This window comes from Acipenser ruthenus, chromosome 16 (genome assembly GCF_902713425.1).
Source record: "Acipenser ruthenus chromosome 16, fAciRut3.2 maternal haplotype, whole genome shotgun sequence".
NCBI classification, from domain to species: domain Eukaryota; kingdom Metazoa; phylum Chordata; class Actinopteri; order Acipenseriformes; family Acipenseridae; genus Acipenser; species Acipenser ruthenus.
Genome location: NC_081204.1, coordinates 18,474,011 through 18,486,801, shown reverse-complemented (window position 1 = coordinate 18,486,801; position 12,791 = coordinate 18,474,011).

Sequence of the window (12,791 nt, the reverse complement as noted above, 5' to 3'; positions counted from 1 at the left end):
GGCTCCCATTTCTGGCTCGAGACCTGGGGTTTGCGCCCTTCGCTCCTCCGTGCGTTCCCTTTCAGTCTCTGGTCATTTCTACCTTCTCCGGAGGTGATTTGGTAGCTATGGTCATGTTGAGAGGAATTTTCGGAGGGAAATCCCTATCTTTAACATTATATGACCAGAGTCCGGACTTTTTCGGCTCCGCCAGAATCTAAGTTTTCAAAAAACCATGGTCATGTTCCCTATCTTTAGGCAGTTTGGGGAAGTCTGCCGAGGGCAGAGGCGAAACGGGGCTGCGGGGCGGCGGCGACTCCTTTTCCCAAGGACCCGGGCCCTCCCTCCCTTCAGGTTCCCGCGGTCAAGATACAACGGGGGGGTCCGCGGAGATTCTCGTCGACAGGGTTTTTTGATCAAAATGATTTGACTAAGTCAGGACCGAGGTGTCAGAATGCATGTGAAGGACCCGTTTGGAGCCGTTGTGTGGCGTCCGTGGCTGGGCAGGAGTTGACGGGATTCCTCCTTGTCTTCCCGGATGGAATTTCTCACTTTGTGCAAGGGTCCTTCACAAAATCACACAGATATAGATCTACCATGTTGATCTATGAAACCCTGACTGATCCACCCTACCGCGGACTGGGGTGAGCGGAGTTGAGTTTGGTCGCCACACCATCACTCTCTCCGTGGAGGGGAGTCCAAATGCTTGCGCCGTCACGGTGTACGCTGAAGCCCGTGGATGAGGTTCTCTTTCTGGGCAAGATGTGAGCGCGCGCCTCTGCTGTGGCCATTGAGGGGTGGTTCACGGCCTTGGCGTCTCCACCTCCTTGCCTGAGACTTGGGGCCGAATCCTCAGTGCTCGGTTGTGGACGCGTCCGCGCTCTGTGTGGACGCGTCCCATGCTGTGACGTAGGGGCTGGTTCCTCTCCAGCTCCTTGGATGTGAGTGCGTGCCCCACCTGTGACCATTGAGGGGTGGTTCAGGAATTGGTCACGCCCCACATTCCAGAGAGCCTTGCCCCAGACGTAAAGTGGCAGCCGTAAATGGCGACCATAAAAGGTCCGCTGGGTGAGAGTCTCTCATTTGTCTGTTGGCAGTGAGAGTGAGGAGACGTGCATGGAATCGACCCGAGGAATCCTACAAACGGAGTTGACTGGAGAGAATCCTACAAATGCCAAAGTAGGTGTTGACACGCATGAATATGGGCTGATTACGGCGATTGTATTTCGGGCACTAATGTTGGCTTTCTGCTGGTTTGTATTCACAGACCGAATGGGAAGTTAGACTGCCCGATACAAGGGTCCCTCAGTCGGTGTTTTGTCCGCCTAGACAGGCACTTCGAACGCATTCATGGTTTGATGCGTTCTGACCCATCTTACCCAACCCTTCTGTCTGAGGCAAAGGGTCGGCAAGTTGGGGGCTCCCCTGCGGACGTGCCTGGGGCTCCGCCTGCGGACGTGCCTGGGGCTCCGCCTGGGGACTCGCCTGGGGCTTCGTCGGGTTCCTCCGAGTCTGGTTCCGAGTCTGGTTCCGAGGGCCATCCCTGTTGTGGCCGTTCCCAGCGGCCCACAACGCCTGACCGTGAGTATTGAGATTGCCAATGAAATCAGCGGGGTTGGTGTTGGTGAATAACCTGTATGATGACCGATGACTTGCCCTCATCTGATCTGATCTTGTTGTTCCTTTGCCACAGCTCCCTGTCTACGGCTGTATCTCCAATTCCTCACCAGCCCTAAACCCTCTTCCAAGAAGTGGGAAAATTCGCTACAGGCAGTCCAGCACGTGCGCCTGTTCCTTGGGTTAATGGCAGATGCTTCCCCGGGCGAGGCTTTCGCTGACAATCTGGTGTTCCTCAGGGACACCGAGAGATGTCAACTGTGAGTCTGAACCCGTGCACGTTGAGGGCCTAAACCGTTTACCTTCTGTCCCGTCTCCAGGTGGTACTCGGAACTGCTGAAGTCGGGGTGGGCGCCCACTACGGTCCACAGTTATCTGACGGACGTAGCGAGCTTCCTCCGTTACCTCCTGGAGGCCCGACTGCCCAGCGTTTGTGCGAGGAAAAGGCAACTGAAGGCCCTGTTGTTTCTGCTCAATGCATTCCGCAGAGCAGGACAACGTGAGCTCATCCTGCACCGCCAGAAAGTTGCCGAGCTCGGACAACGTAAGTGGTGTTTTTCCGGTGACGGAAAGAGATTCCCATTTGTTGCCCCGTGACCTCTGATGGCTTGTCCTACCATCTCTTTGCAGAACGATTGATTCCGAAGGGCCACCTCAAGCAATTTGACACGCGTTGCAACAAGCTGATCCCAGATCTCCTCCATCTCGCTGAGACGGGGGTCCTGAACGTGGTGCCGACCCTGGTTGGAATGATCTGCGGTAAGCTGATGATTCATAACGGTCACCGAAGGGGCGTTCTGATGAACATGACGGCCGGTGAGGTGGAGTGTGCCCAGCGCCACGATAATCAGTTCCACGTACGGGTGTACGATCACAAGACAGCGGGAAAATACGGCGCGGCTGTGTTGGTGGTTAGCGCCAGAGAGCACGGTTGGTTGCTGAGATTCTCCGTTCTCAGAGCCACTCTCCCTGGGTACCATCGCCATCCGCGTTCGTTTTTTTTCACCGGCGGCGGCAAACCGATTGCAAATATGGGCCTTCATCTCAGTAGAGCGTGGGAGGCCTGCGGTATTGGCGAGAGGGTCACAGCCGTGATGATTCGCAGTGCTGTAGCTACATATGTGAGTATCCCCGGGGGGCACGTCTTACCGGTAGTGATGTGATCACTATCGGAGATAACCCCCCTTCTCTCTCTCCCCCAACAGACTTGGGCCACTCACGGGGAGGTGAGCAAAGCGACCGTCTCCCGGCACATGACCCACAGCCTGCAGACCCAGGCATCGTTCTATGTCCACGATGAGGCTCCCGCTAACCACCAGCAGGCTCTGCGAGACAGATCCTTTGCGAAGCCCAGAGATGGTCTCGGCCTGATGGAACTTTGTTGACCCTAGCTAGGGATAGCTCGATATTTAGTGAGCAAGCCGTCTAAGGGGGTACACCGGGCATCCAAAGATGTGCCCCCATGCGTTCTGCATAGGTTATAATGGGCTACATTTTGGGGTGCTGCTGTTTGGGGGTACGGCTTGCTCACTAAAATCTTTAGTGTTTTTACAAAGAGGGGGTTATACCCTATCTAGAGATACGTCGATATTTAGTGAGCAAGCCGTCTAAGGGGGTACACTGGGCATCCAAAGACGTGCCCCCATGCGTTCTGCATAGGTTATAATGGGCTACACTTTGGGGTGCTGCTGATCGTGGGGTACGGCTTGCTCACTAAAATCTTTATTGGCTTTGCAAAGAGGATGTTATAACCTATCTAGGCATACCTCGATATTTAGTGAGCAAGCCGTCTAAGGGGGGTAAATGGGGTGAAACAAGCGGGTAATATAGGGTACCGCTATGCTGCTGTTACAGATTTGTTATTAATATATATAAATTTTTTAAGGAGCGATTATTTGTTAAATAGTGGCAATATATTAATTGAGGAAGATGTGTAAGTGAGTTAAAACACACAGAAAAAGGACGCGCTGCTTTGTCAACTACATCGCAAATAAGGAACCGGGAATAAGTAACCAACTTCCAGGTGGTCCGTTATGCTGTATATATTAACGTAAAACAAATCTTTATGCTGACACCAGGCATGTCAAAGTTTGTAGATGGTGCTGTGTATCTTGACTGGTGCCTTTTAAGCTTGCATATTTTTGGATGAAGCCCGCTGCCATCTGGTAATGTATGTTGTTTATCAGCTTACTATGTAGTAAGCATTGGTCACAATCGGTGAACTGTAATTTACAGTGTTATGTTCTTATTATGATGGATCAGTGGCTGCTTTGTGCAAAAAAGAAAAACCTAGCAGTGACATACAGACAAGCCCCAGGCACGTTGGATTTTCTTTTTACCAGTATATGTACGTGTGTGTGTCTGTTTGGGGGGCTCAACTACCACAGACAAGAGGAAGGGTGCGCGGCCCAAAAAAGTCCTGTAAAGGATGTTGACAGGTAGAGATAGCGAGTGCTGCCCCTTGTCTGTACACATACTGGCTAATACTGACTTACCTTGACTTAGCACCAGCGATACACAGGGAACCTGGAAAAATATATACAGTTTGTTTCTTATATTTGTGTTAAGAAAAATAAATACAAACTTGCAAAATGTGTATTTTGCAAATTAGCTGTGCATGTTTAATGATGAAATAATGATTCTTAATGCACTATCCCTAAGATTGGGCTGTGCTGTTTAAGAAGCCTGCATGTGTGCTGTGACAATATGTAATTAACCCATGTATGGTATGCTGTATGTATAGCATTGTACGTGTCATTTCTGTGTGCGCTCATATTAGCATGTTAGTGGTTATACGTTCATTCCCTTGCACTGCCCATTTTGCTGTACAAGCTGTGTAACACAGAGTATAGGGAGAGAGTGGGTAGGAGGATGTCGTGATGGTTGCTACTGTTCCTGACGCTGCGTTATTACGGTGTACGTTTGTTATCACTACAAAGTACAATGCTACTTGAACTCCTGCTGAGCAATAAACCCAGCTTGATTGCCACAACCGTTTCTTTGTGTGTGGTTGATATTTTCTCCTACCTCCTCAATATGGACCCTGAACCCCATAAGGCCAGGTGAAATGTGTGCACTGACTGGGAGTCTCACCTTGGATCCTGCAGTATTGAAGGAGCAGCAGAGTGAACACAATGAAATGAATCAGAGTGAAGCTCACTCTGTAGCCAATAGCAACAGCACTGTGCCAGGACGCTGGGGGAAGGAAGGTACAGTATGAGTGTGTGCTAGTGACTTCCATACACCTTGACTGAGCTGATAGGATTCAAGAAAATTACCCTGCTCACAATCGCTCTATAGGAACAGCCTTCAGCCACTCTCACTCGAATGGCTGTCTGCTGTAACTGCATTTTATTTGAACCATCATTTTATAACATACGCAGTCAGGGAATCAATGGATCAGTTGCAACAAACTTGCAGAGTTAGTACGGAGCTGCGTACTAAGTTGCGTACTAGCTAGTTCAGTACTATCTCAGGATCATCCCCAGCTGCGTACTAAGTTAGTATCAATTGCATCGAAAAAACAAGCGGAACAAAGTTGGAGACTAGCTGATCCCCAGCTTTAGTACGGTACTAAGGATCAAGCATTGTTGTTGTTACCAAACAGGAACTGAAGGGGGCTCTGAATCATTCTTTCATTTGTTATCAGAACCGCTTTATCCTTTTACAGGGATCCAGACACGGCGCAAGGCAGGATGGCTCTGAATCAGAAAATGTGAAATATTTGTAACAGTAATGTGTGTATTTTACGATATTATGAGCTAATAATCATTTTTACAATGTTACAAATTGGCCGACATTTATACATCAATATTAATTTGTCTCTAACATATATTTATATGTGTGCACGTAATAATTTTTTTTTATTATTTAAGATATATATGCATGGTAAAATACTCCATATCAGGGCACACGGACTGCCTATAAAATATTAAAACAGTGCAATGCCATGAAATAAACTAGCAAAGCTGGTTTAATTTTGAATTCTGTTTTTGATTACAACATTAGCTTTACAGATGATACAGACAGTTGCAGCTCGTGATGTGCGGTCCAGGCTGTTTTAAAGGGAGTAAGGATAACCATAGTCAACATACACAGGCTGTTTCAACACCGTTCTCACTGGACCACAGCAAGTACAAAACAGGGAAGGGGTGGTATTCCGAAGAACTATCATAGATAATCATTTCTAAAAACACCCTGAGAAGAGCACTGTTTATTTTATTTCTCAATGTGCCCCCAGGTCCTACTACGTAAAATAACACTTAACTCACATTCTACCCACTGTGTCCCTACTCTCAATATTCCTGCTCGCCCCTAACAACCATGTTTATTGTTATGTTTAATAAACTTCATGTTTATTAAACATGCGTGACTGATCAGCTAGTGATTTATTTAGCTAGCTGACAGTCATGCATCCTTATTAAACTCGTGCAGACGGTGACCATCTCCCGAGTTACAGTGCCTTGCATAAGTATTCACCCCCCTTGGACTTTCCACATTTTGTAGTGTTACAACCTGGAATTAAAATGGATTTAATTGGGATTTTTACCATTTAATTTACACAACATACTTAACACTTTGAAGGTGCAAAATATTTTTTATTGTGACACAAAAGTTAATTAAACAAAAAAAAAAGACATTTGTTGATTGCGTAAGTATTCACCCCCCTGAGTCAATACCTGGTAGAAGCACCTTTGGCAGCAATTACAGCTGTGAGTCTTTTTGGGTAAGTCTATACCAGCTTTGCACATCTGGATCCTGCAACTTTTGCCCATTCTTCCTGGCAAAATTGCTGAAGCTCTGTCAAGTTGGATGGGCACCGTTGGTGAACAGCAAGTCTTGCCACAGATTCTCAATTGGATTGAGGTCTGGGCTTTGAGTGGGACTGTGGCAGAGCAGCGCTCTGCCCTTAGAAATACTGGCAGGGATGGAGTTAAATTCTGCTCCCTGCCCAGGTTGATTGCGTCAGGTGGGAGCAATCAGTCAATTAATTATTCAATTACCATCCAGCCACCTGGCATAAAAGGAGGCTTCAGTCTCCCATTGGGGAGAGTTTTAGAAGGAGAGGAAGCAAGTGTGTTTTTCTGTGAGTGCTGTTTTTTGTTCATTTTTGTAATCCAGTGAAGGTAATGCCAAGTCTGAAAGCCTTATTTTAATTTTGTGCTTATTGTCTGTGTTGTAGAAATCTTTTGTTTGGCCCTCGTGCCTGTTTATTTTGTGTTTTTTTGTGTATTAAAAGTTTTATTTTGAACTTTTCACACTGTCTCTGAGTCTCAACCTCTGTCATCCTGTCACAGGGCCATTCTAAGACATTTAGGTTCTTGTTTCTAAACCACTCCAGTGTAGCTTTGGCTGTGTGTTCAGGGTCGTTGTCCTGCTGGAAGGTGAACCTCCGCCCCAGTCCCAGCTCTCTTGCAGACTGAAACAGGTTTTCCTCTAGAATTTCCCTGTATTTGGCTCCATCCATCTTGCCCTCAATCCTGACCAGTTTCCCAGACCCTGCCGATGAAAAGCATCCCCATAACATGATGCTGCCACTACCATGCTTCCCCGTGGGGATGGTGTTCTCAGGGTGAAAGTTCAATTTTGGTCTCATCAGACCATAGAGCCTTTTTCCTCATTTGCTGTGTCTCCCACATGCCTTTTGGCAAAATCCAAACGGGATTTGATATGGGGTTTTTCAGCAATGGCTTTCTTCTCGCCACTCTTCCATAAAGCCCAGCTTGTGGACTGTCCGGGTTATGGTTGTCCCATGGACAGTTTCTCCCATCTCAGCTGTGGCTCTCTCCAGCTCCTTCAGAGTTACCATTGGCCTCTTGGTTGCTTCTCTGACTAATGCCCTCCTTACCTGGTCACTGAGTTATGGTGGACGGCCTTCTCCAGGCAGAGTCGCGGTTGTGCCATATTCATTCCATTTTTTAATAATGGATTTAAGAGTGATCTGGGGGATGTTCAAAGTTTGTGATATTTTTTTATAACCCAACCCTGATTGGTGCTTCTCCAGAACTTTATCCCAGACTTGTTTTGATAGCTCCTTGGTCTTCATGATGCTGTTTGTTTAGATATGCTCTCTAACAAACTCTGGGGCCTTCCAGAAACAGGTGTATTTAATCTGAGATCATGTGACACTTTAATTGCACACAGGTGGACTCCATTCAACTAATTATGTGACTTCTGAAGGCAATTGGTTGCACCAGAGCTTATTTAGGGGTGTCACAGCAAAGGGGGAATACTTATGCAATCAAGACTTTTCAGTTTTTTATTTGTAAATAATTTTGAAATATATGAAGATTTTTTTCCCCACTTCGACATTATGGACTATTTTGTGTAGATCAGTGACAAAAAATCCTAATTAAATTCATTTTAATTCCAGGTTGTAACACTACAAAATGTGGAAAAGTCCAAGGGGGGTGAATACTTATGCAAGGCCCTGTAATTCATTGATTAATTGTTGCTAATCGGGAGATTGTCACTGTATATAAACCTGCAGCTCTCTACCCTCAGGGGGAGTGTACAGAGTAGAGTACGGGAGAGCGAGCAAGGAGAGAGAAAGCCAAATAGAAACAACTGCTAAGCGTGCTAGTTTTGTTTGGCCAACGTGCCTTTTTTGTTTGTTTGGTGTTTGTGTTTGTTTACACCTTTTGTTTATTTATTATTTAGCAAATACGCTGAGTGCCGTAGCGCTCAGTTTCACCACAACCATTTCTTGTTTTGGTTCTTGTTTCTGGTCTGTGACGTCAACACTCGCATGCCACTCAACAGCACTCGGTCACAGTTGGTGTCCAGAAGAGGGATACATCGCCTCCAGAAGCCGGACCAGAAAATCAAAGGGTGTTTTTTTTGTTTGTTTTTTTCTAATAGTGTTTTTGTGTTTGGAGGGAAACATGAAGAGTTGGCATGAGCATCAGAGGGAGTTGAAGAAAGGAGGGGCTACATGGTGCCTCACCTGCCTGGAGTATGGGCACCTCCCTGATGTGTGCCCATATGAAGACCCCCTCTTTGTGCAGGCCTTCGATCGAGGTGAGGTGGAGACCACTGCGGAGTGGATCCACCTGAAGGCCATACCATCGCCGCAGGTGGATCAGGAAACCTGCCTCACCTGCCTCAAAGGGGAGGAGTGGTGCTTTGCCGTCGGCAAGGTTGGGCACAAAGCACCCGACCAACCCCCTCCATGGCAGGAGGTGGAACTTCTGGTACCAAAGTTTGGAAGGAGTGGTGGTTCCAAGAAGGCAAAGAAGCAGGCTCCAGCGCCTGAGTGGGAGGAGCCCAAACATCCTGCACCTCAGAGAAAGGAGCCCGAACGTCCTGCGCCTGAGAGGATGGAGCCCGAACGTCCTGCGCCTGGGTGGGAGGAGCCCGAACGTCCTGCACCTGAGTGGGAGGAGCCCGAACGTCATTTCAAGTGGAGCATTTCAAGTGGAGCGATAAAGTGGAGCGAAACGATCAAAAAAAGGTGCCAAGTTAGAATTGTGTGAATCTTGGGCCCCAGCACCTTTCCATTTGTGTCTATTTGCTTGATTGCAAGATTGGCCTAATTGCTTCTCCTAACTTGGACTTTTGTGTTTGATATCACCCCTTTAAATGGCTGTTGCATTTTTCTAACTTGTTTTTTTACATTGACAATATTTTTGTTATAGATTATAAACACACAAGCACAGCAATGGCATGTAACGTCTTCAGGTTGCACACTGAAGTGATAAAGACTTCATTTCCCAGCAATGCTCCACCTTTTCAGAGCTGCGCTTGCGCACTGAAGTCATTAAGAAATAATAAGAATATTAAGAAATAATTTGTTTCCCAGCGTAACTGCCCCTTTTCACAGCTGCGCTTGTGCATTAACGTGAAAAAGAAAGCCTTAATGCCCCCCTTTCACAGCTGCCCAGTTCAGCATAGTTAATTTGTAAGTGGTTCTGTAATTAGGGAAGCGTTGCTGTCATATATGCACCAGGTTATAGTTCTGTGGTCCGAACACAGGCCAATTACGGCCAGGATTAAAAAAAAATATATAGTGTAGCGTGCACGGGGGAAGGCAGCAGCAGCGCTGGTAGGTGACGTAATCACACACAAAGACATAAGCCCGATTTACGCTCCATGCAAGGAAGCCTGTGTGATACGCCTGCCTGCGGGAACCATGATCGCTACAATTTTATTTATATATATATATATATATATATATATATATATATATATATATATATATATATATATATATATATATATATATATATATATATATATATATATATATATATATATATATATAAGTAGCATATCTGAAATACTTAACGTACGTAAACAACTGTTATTGACAAAACTAGTACAGAACTGATCCAGTATCGGACAAAAGTCACATTTTAAATTGTTTATTTTGTATGTCGTAAATTACTGCCTGTGCCAGTTAAACGAAGCAACAACATACTGTAAGATAAAACAGGTGTGCCACAAATTGCTAGACGAAAACAAAACTAACAATATACATTTTTATTTTACATCTATGTATAATCACTTGTAAGAATAATGAAAATGTGCAGGGAAAATTGGGGAGTGATGGAAAAATTAATTAATTACAAAGTCAGACATATTAAGCAGGATTTTTTTTTTTAAGAACTCTAAAAGTTAAAGTTTTTTTTATTACTACTCCATTATGCCATATTACATGTTTTTCTTGGTCCTTTTCCCTAAAAGCAGTACATATATTTACAGTCGCTAAGTTTTTAGCCGTGTTTTAATGTTTTTTCAGCCGTTTTGGGGAGTTACACCCCGTCGCGGCCTAGCACATTGCGAAGCCTGCAACTAAATTCCGCCCTTTCCCCGGTTCTAGCGCGTTCTCACCTCTCGTTTTAACTAGCTTCAGGCATTTGAGGTATGTAGCTGGACAGGGCTACAATTAATTATTCTTATCCCGGCTGGGATAAAATAGTATTCTATTATTGTATTTATTGTTGGATAATGTTGAAAATCTCCCGTTTAACCTTGTCTGATTTTTTTTTCTCCAAAGCTGAAGAATATATAATAAAATTGTTCCTTTTTTTTCTTTTTAAATATTAAAAAGTTTGTTTTTCTATGTGTTATTGTATCCATTTTATAAGCGGGTAACACTCCAGGGCTTGTGGGTTGTATTACATGTTATGCAACACAACCCACGCCCTGTTGTGTGTTATCCCTTACTTACTCAATAGATTTGTCTTCATTCAGCTCAAGTGTAGAAAGTTATTTTTATTTAAAAAAAAATTTGGGGGGTTTTTCGGGGTTTTTCGGGGTTCAGTGTTTTTCCCACAACACTGCTCTGGGAGGATTTCTTTTTTAACTTTAATTTTTGATTTTTTTTTTTCTGCAGATGCTGTTCTGGCAAGTTTCCTTTTTCATTCTCTTAATTGAATGCATTTTATATGTTCCTGTTCATAGCTTTTATTTCCACTTCATGTGATTGTAAATAAATTGTGTTGTTTATTCACGACGTGTCTTACACTTTCATTTCTTGAATACATGAAAAAGTCCTAAAGGTACTGTACTGGAATTGCATTAAGAAAAGCCTGCCTGGGGCTCCCGAGTGGCGCATCCAGTAAAAGCACTCGCTAGAGTGCAGGATGCGCTCTATAGCAGGATGCGCTCTATAGCAGGATGCGCTCTATAGCAGGATGCGCTCTATAGCCTGGACGTCGCCGGTTCGAGTCCAGGCTATTCCACAGCCGACTGTGGACGGGAGCTCCAAAGGGGCGGCGCTCAATTGGCCGAGCGTCGTCCAGGGGGAGGGAGGGTTAGGTCGGCCAAGGGTGTCCTCGGCTCACCGCGCACCAGCGACCTCTGTAGTCTGGCCGAGCGCCTGCGGGCTTGCCTGTAAGCTGCCCAGAGTTGCGTTGTCCTCCGACACTGTAGCTCTGAGGCGGCTGCACGGTGAGTCTGCAGAGTGTAAAGAAGCGGGCGGCTGACGGCACATGCTTCGGAGGACAGCGTGTGTTCATCTTCGCCCCTCCCGAGTCAGCGCAGGGGTGGTAGCGGTGAGCTGAGCCTAAAAATAATTGGGTTCAAATTGGGGAGAAAATTTAAAAAAAGCCTGCCTAAGATCACTGTTCTTGAAACTCAGATATTTGAGGCTGTAATCAAGTTTGCCGCTGGTCCAGTTCCGGCATGCTGTGGCCCATGATCAGGCCAGTGCCTTTGTCCTGATTCTGGGCGTAAAACAATCTGACACTGACCCAGTTCTGTGTATTTTATTGAAGTAGTGCACACACTTACACCTTTTACATGCAATCATTACATTTACTGTAAAGAAGCACTGTTTACCTGCGTGCCTGCTGAATTTATAATTCTAAGAAACACTATGTCATTGTTAGGGAATAAAATTAGAATGGACCTGGGACAGATTTGGGGGTAATAATATATAAAAGCTTGCCAGAACTGGGCCAGCACTGGATACCGGATTTGGCACGTTCTGTGAATTGCCACCAGCCCACATCTGGTTTACTGATCTGGGCTGGTTCTGGGCCAGAACTATTCTGCTGTCTGGGTGGATGCTGAATCTACTAGGTTTAGATACTAATGAGAGCATAAAAAATAGATGGAGAACACAAACGTAAAACGTCATTAAGTGGGGCTGCCATTGCAGGGGAGATGAAGGGAGGTTTCAGTTCCAAGTGACTGTTTTTCTAAGCATTATTTGTGAATGCTTATTCACCACTGCTACACCCCGTTAGAAAATTGACTTTCCTCCGTTTTTTTTTAATGCAAGACTGAACGTGAGAGTATATGTGTACATTTGTTTTAAGTATGTTTGAGACACAAACATCAACTAGTCCCCATCAGATCTAATTCACCTCGGGCGAGCGGGAGTTTCTAACCCTGCTTGCAGGCTATTCTCATGTATTATTGCAGGGGAGACTGGACCTGTCCGAAGGGACTGGGGGTACAAAATAAATACTGTTTACAGGTGAGGGTTTTTCACCCTGTCAATGTCTGTCTGTCTCTGTGTGTCTATATCTGTGTGTGTGTGTGTGTCTGTGTGTTTGTTACTGATTTTGGTTTATTATTTTTTCTTCAGATTAACGGATTGGCATCGACTGGATCTTATGTTCAGAGCGGACAGAAAGACAAGGCTGCCTCCCAGTCTCTCTTCACTGCCAGTTACGTCTACTAGACCAGTGCGCTCATTAAACTGGGACCAGTAAACCTCACACACTGACCACTACTTTTGCAAT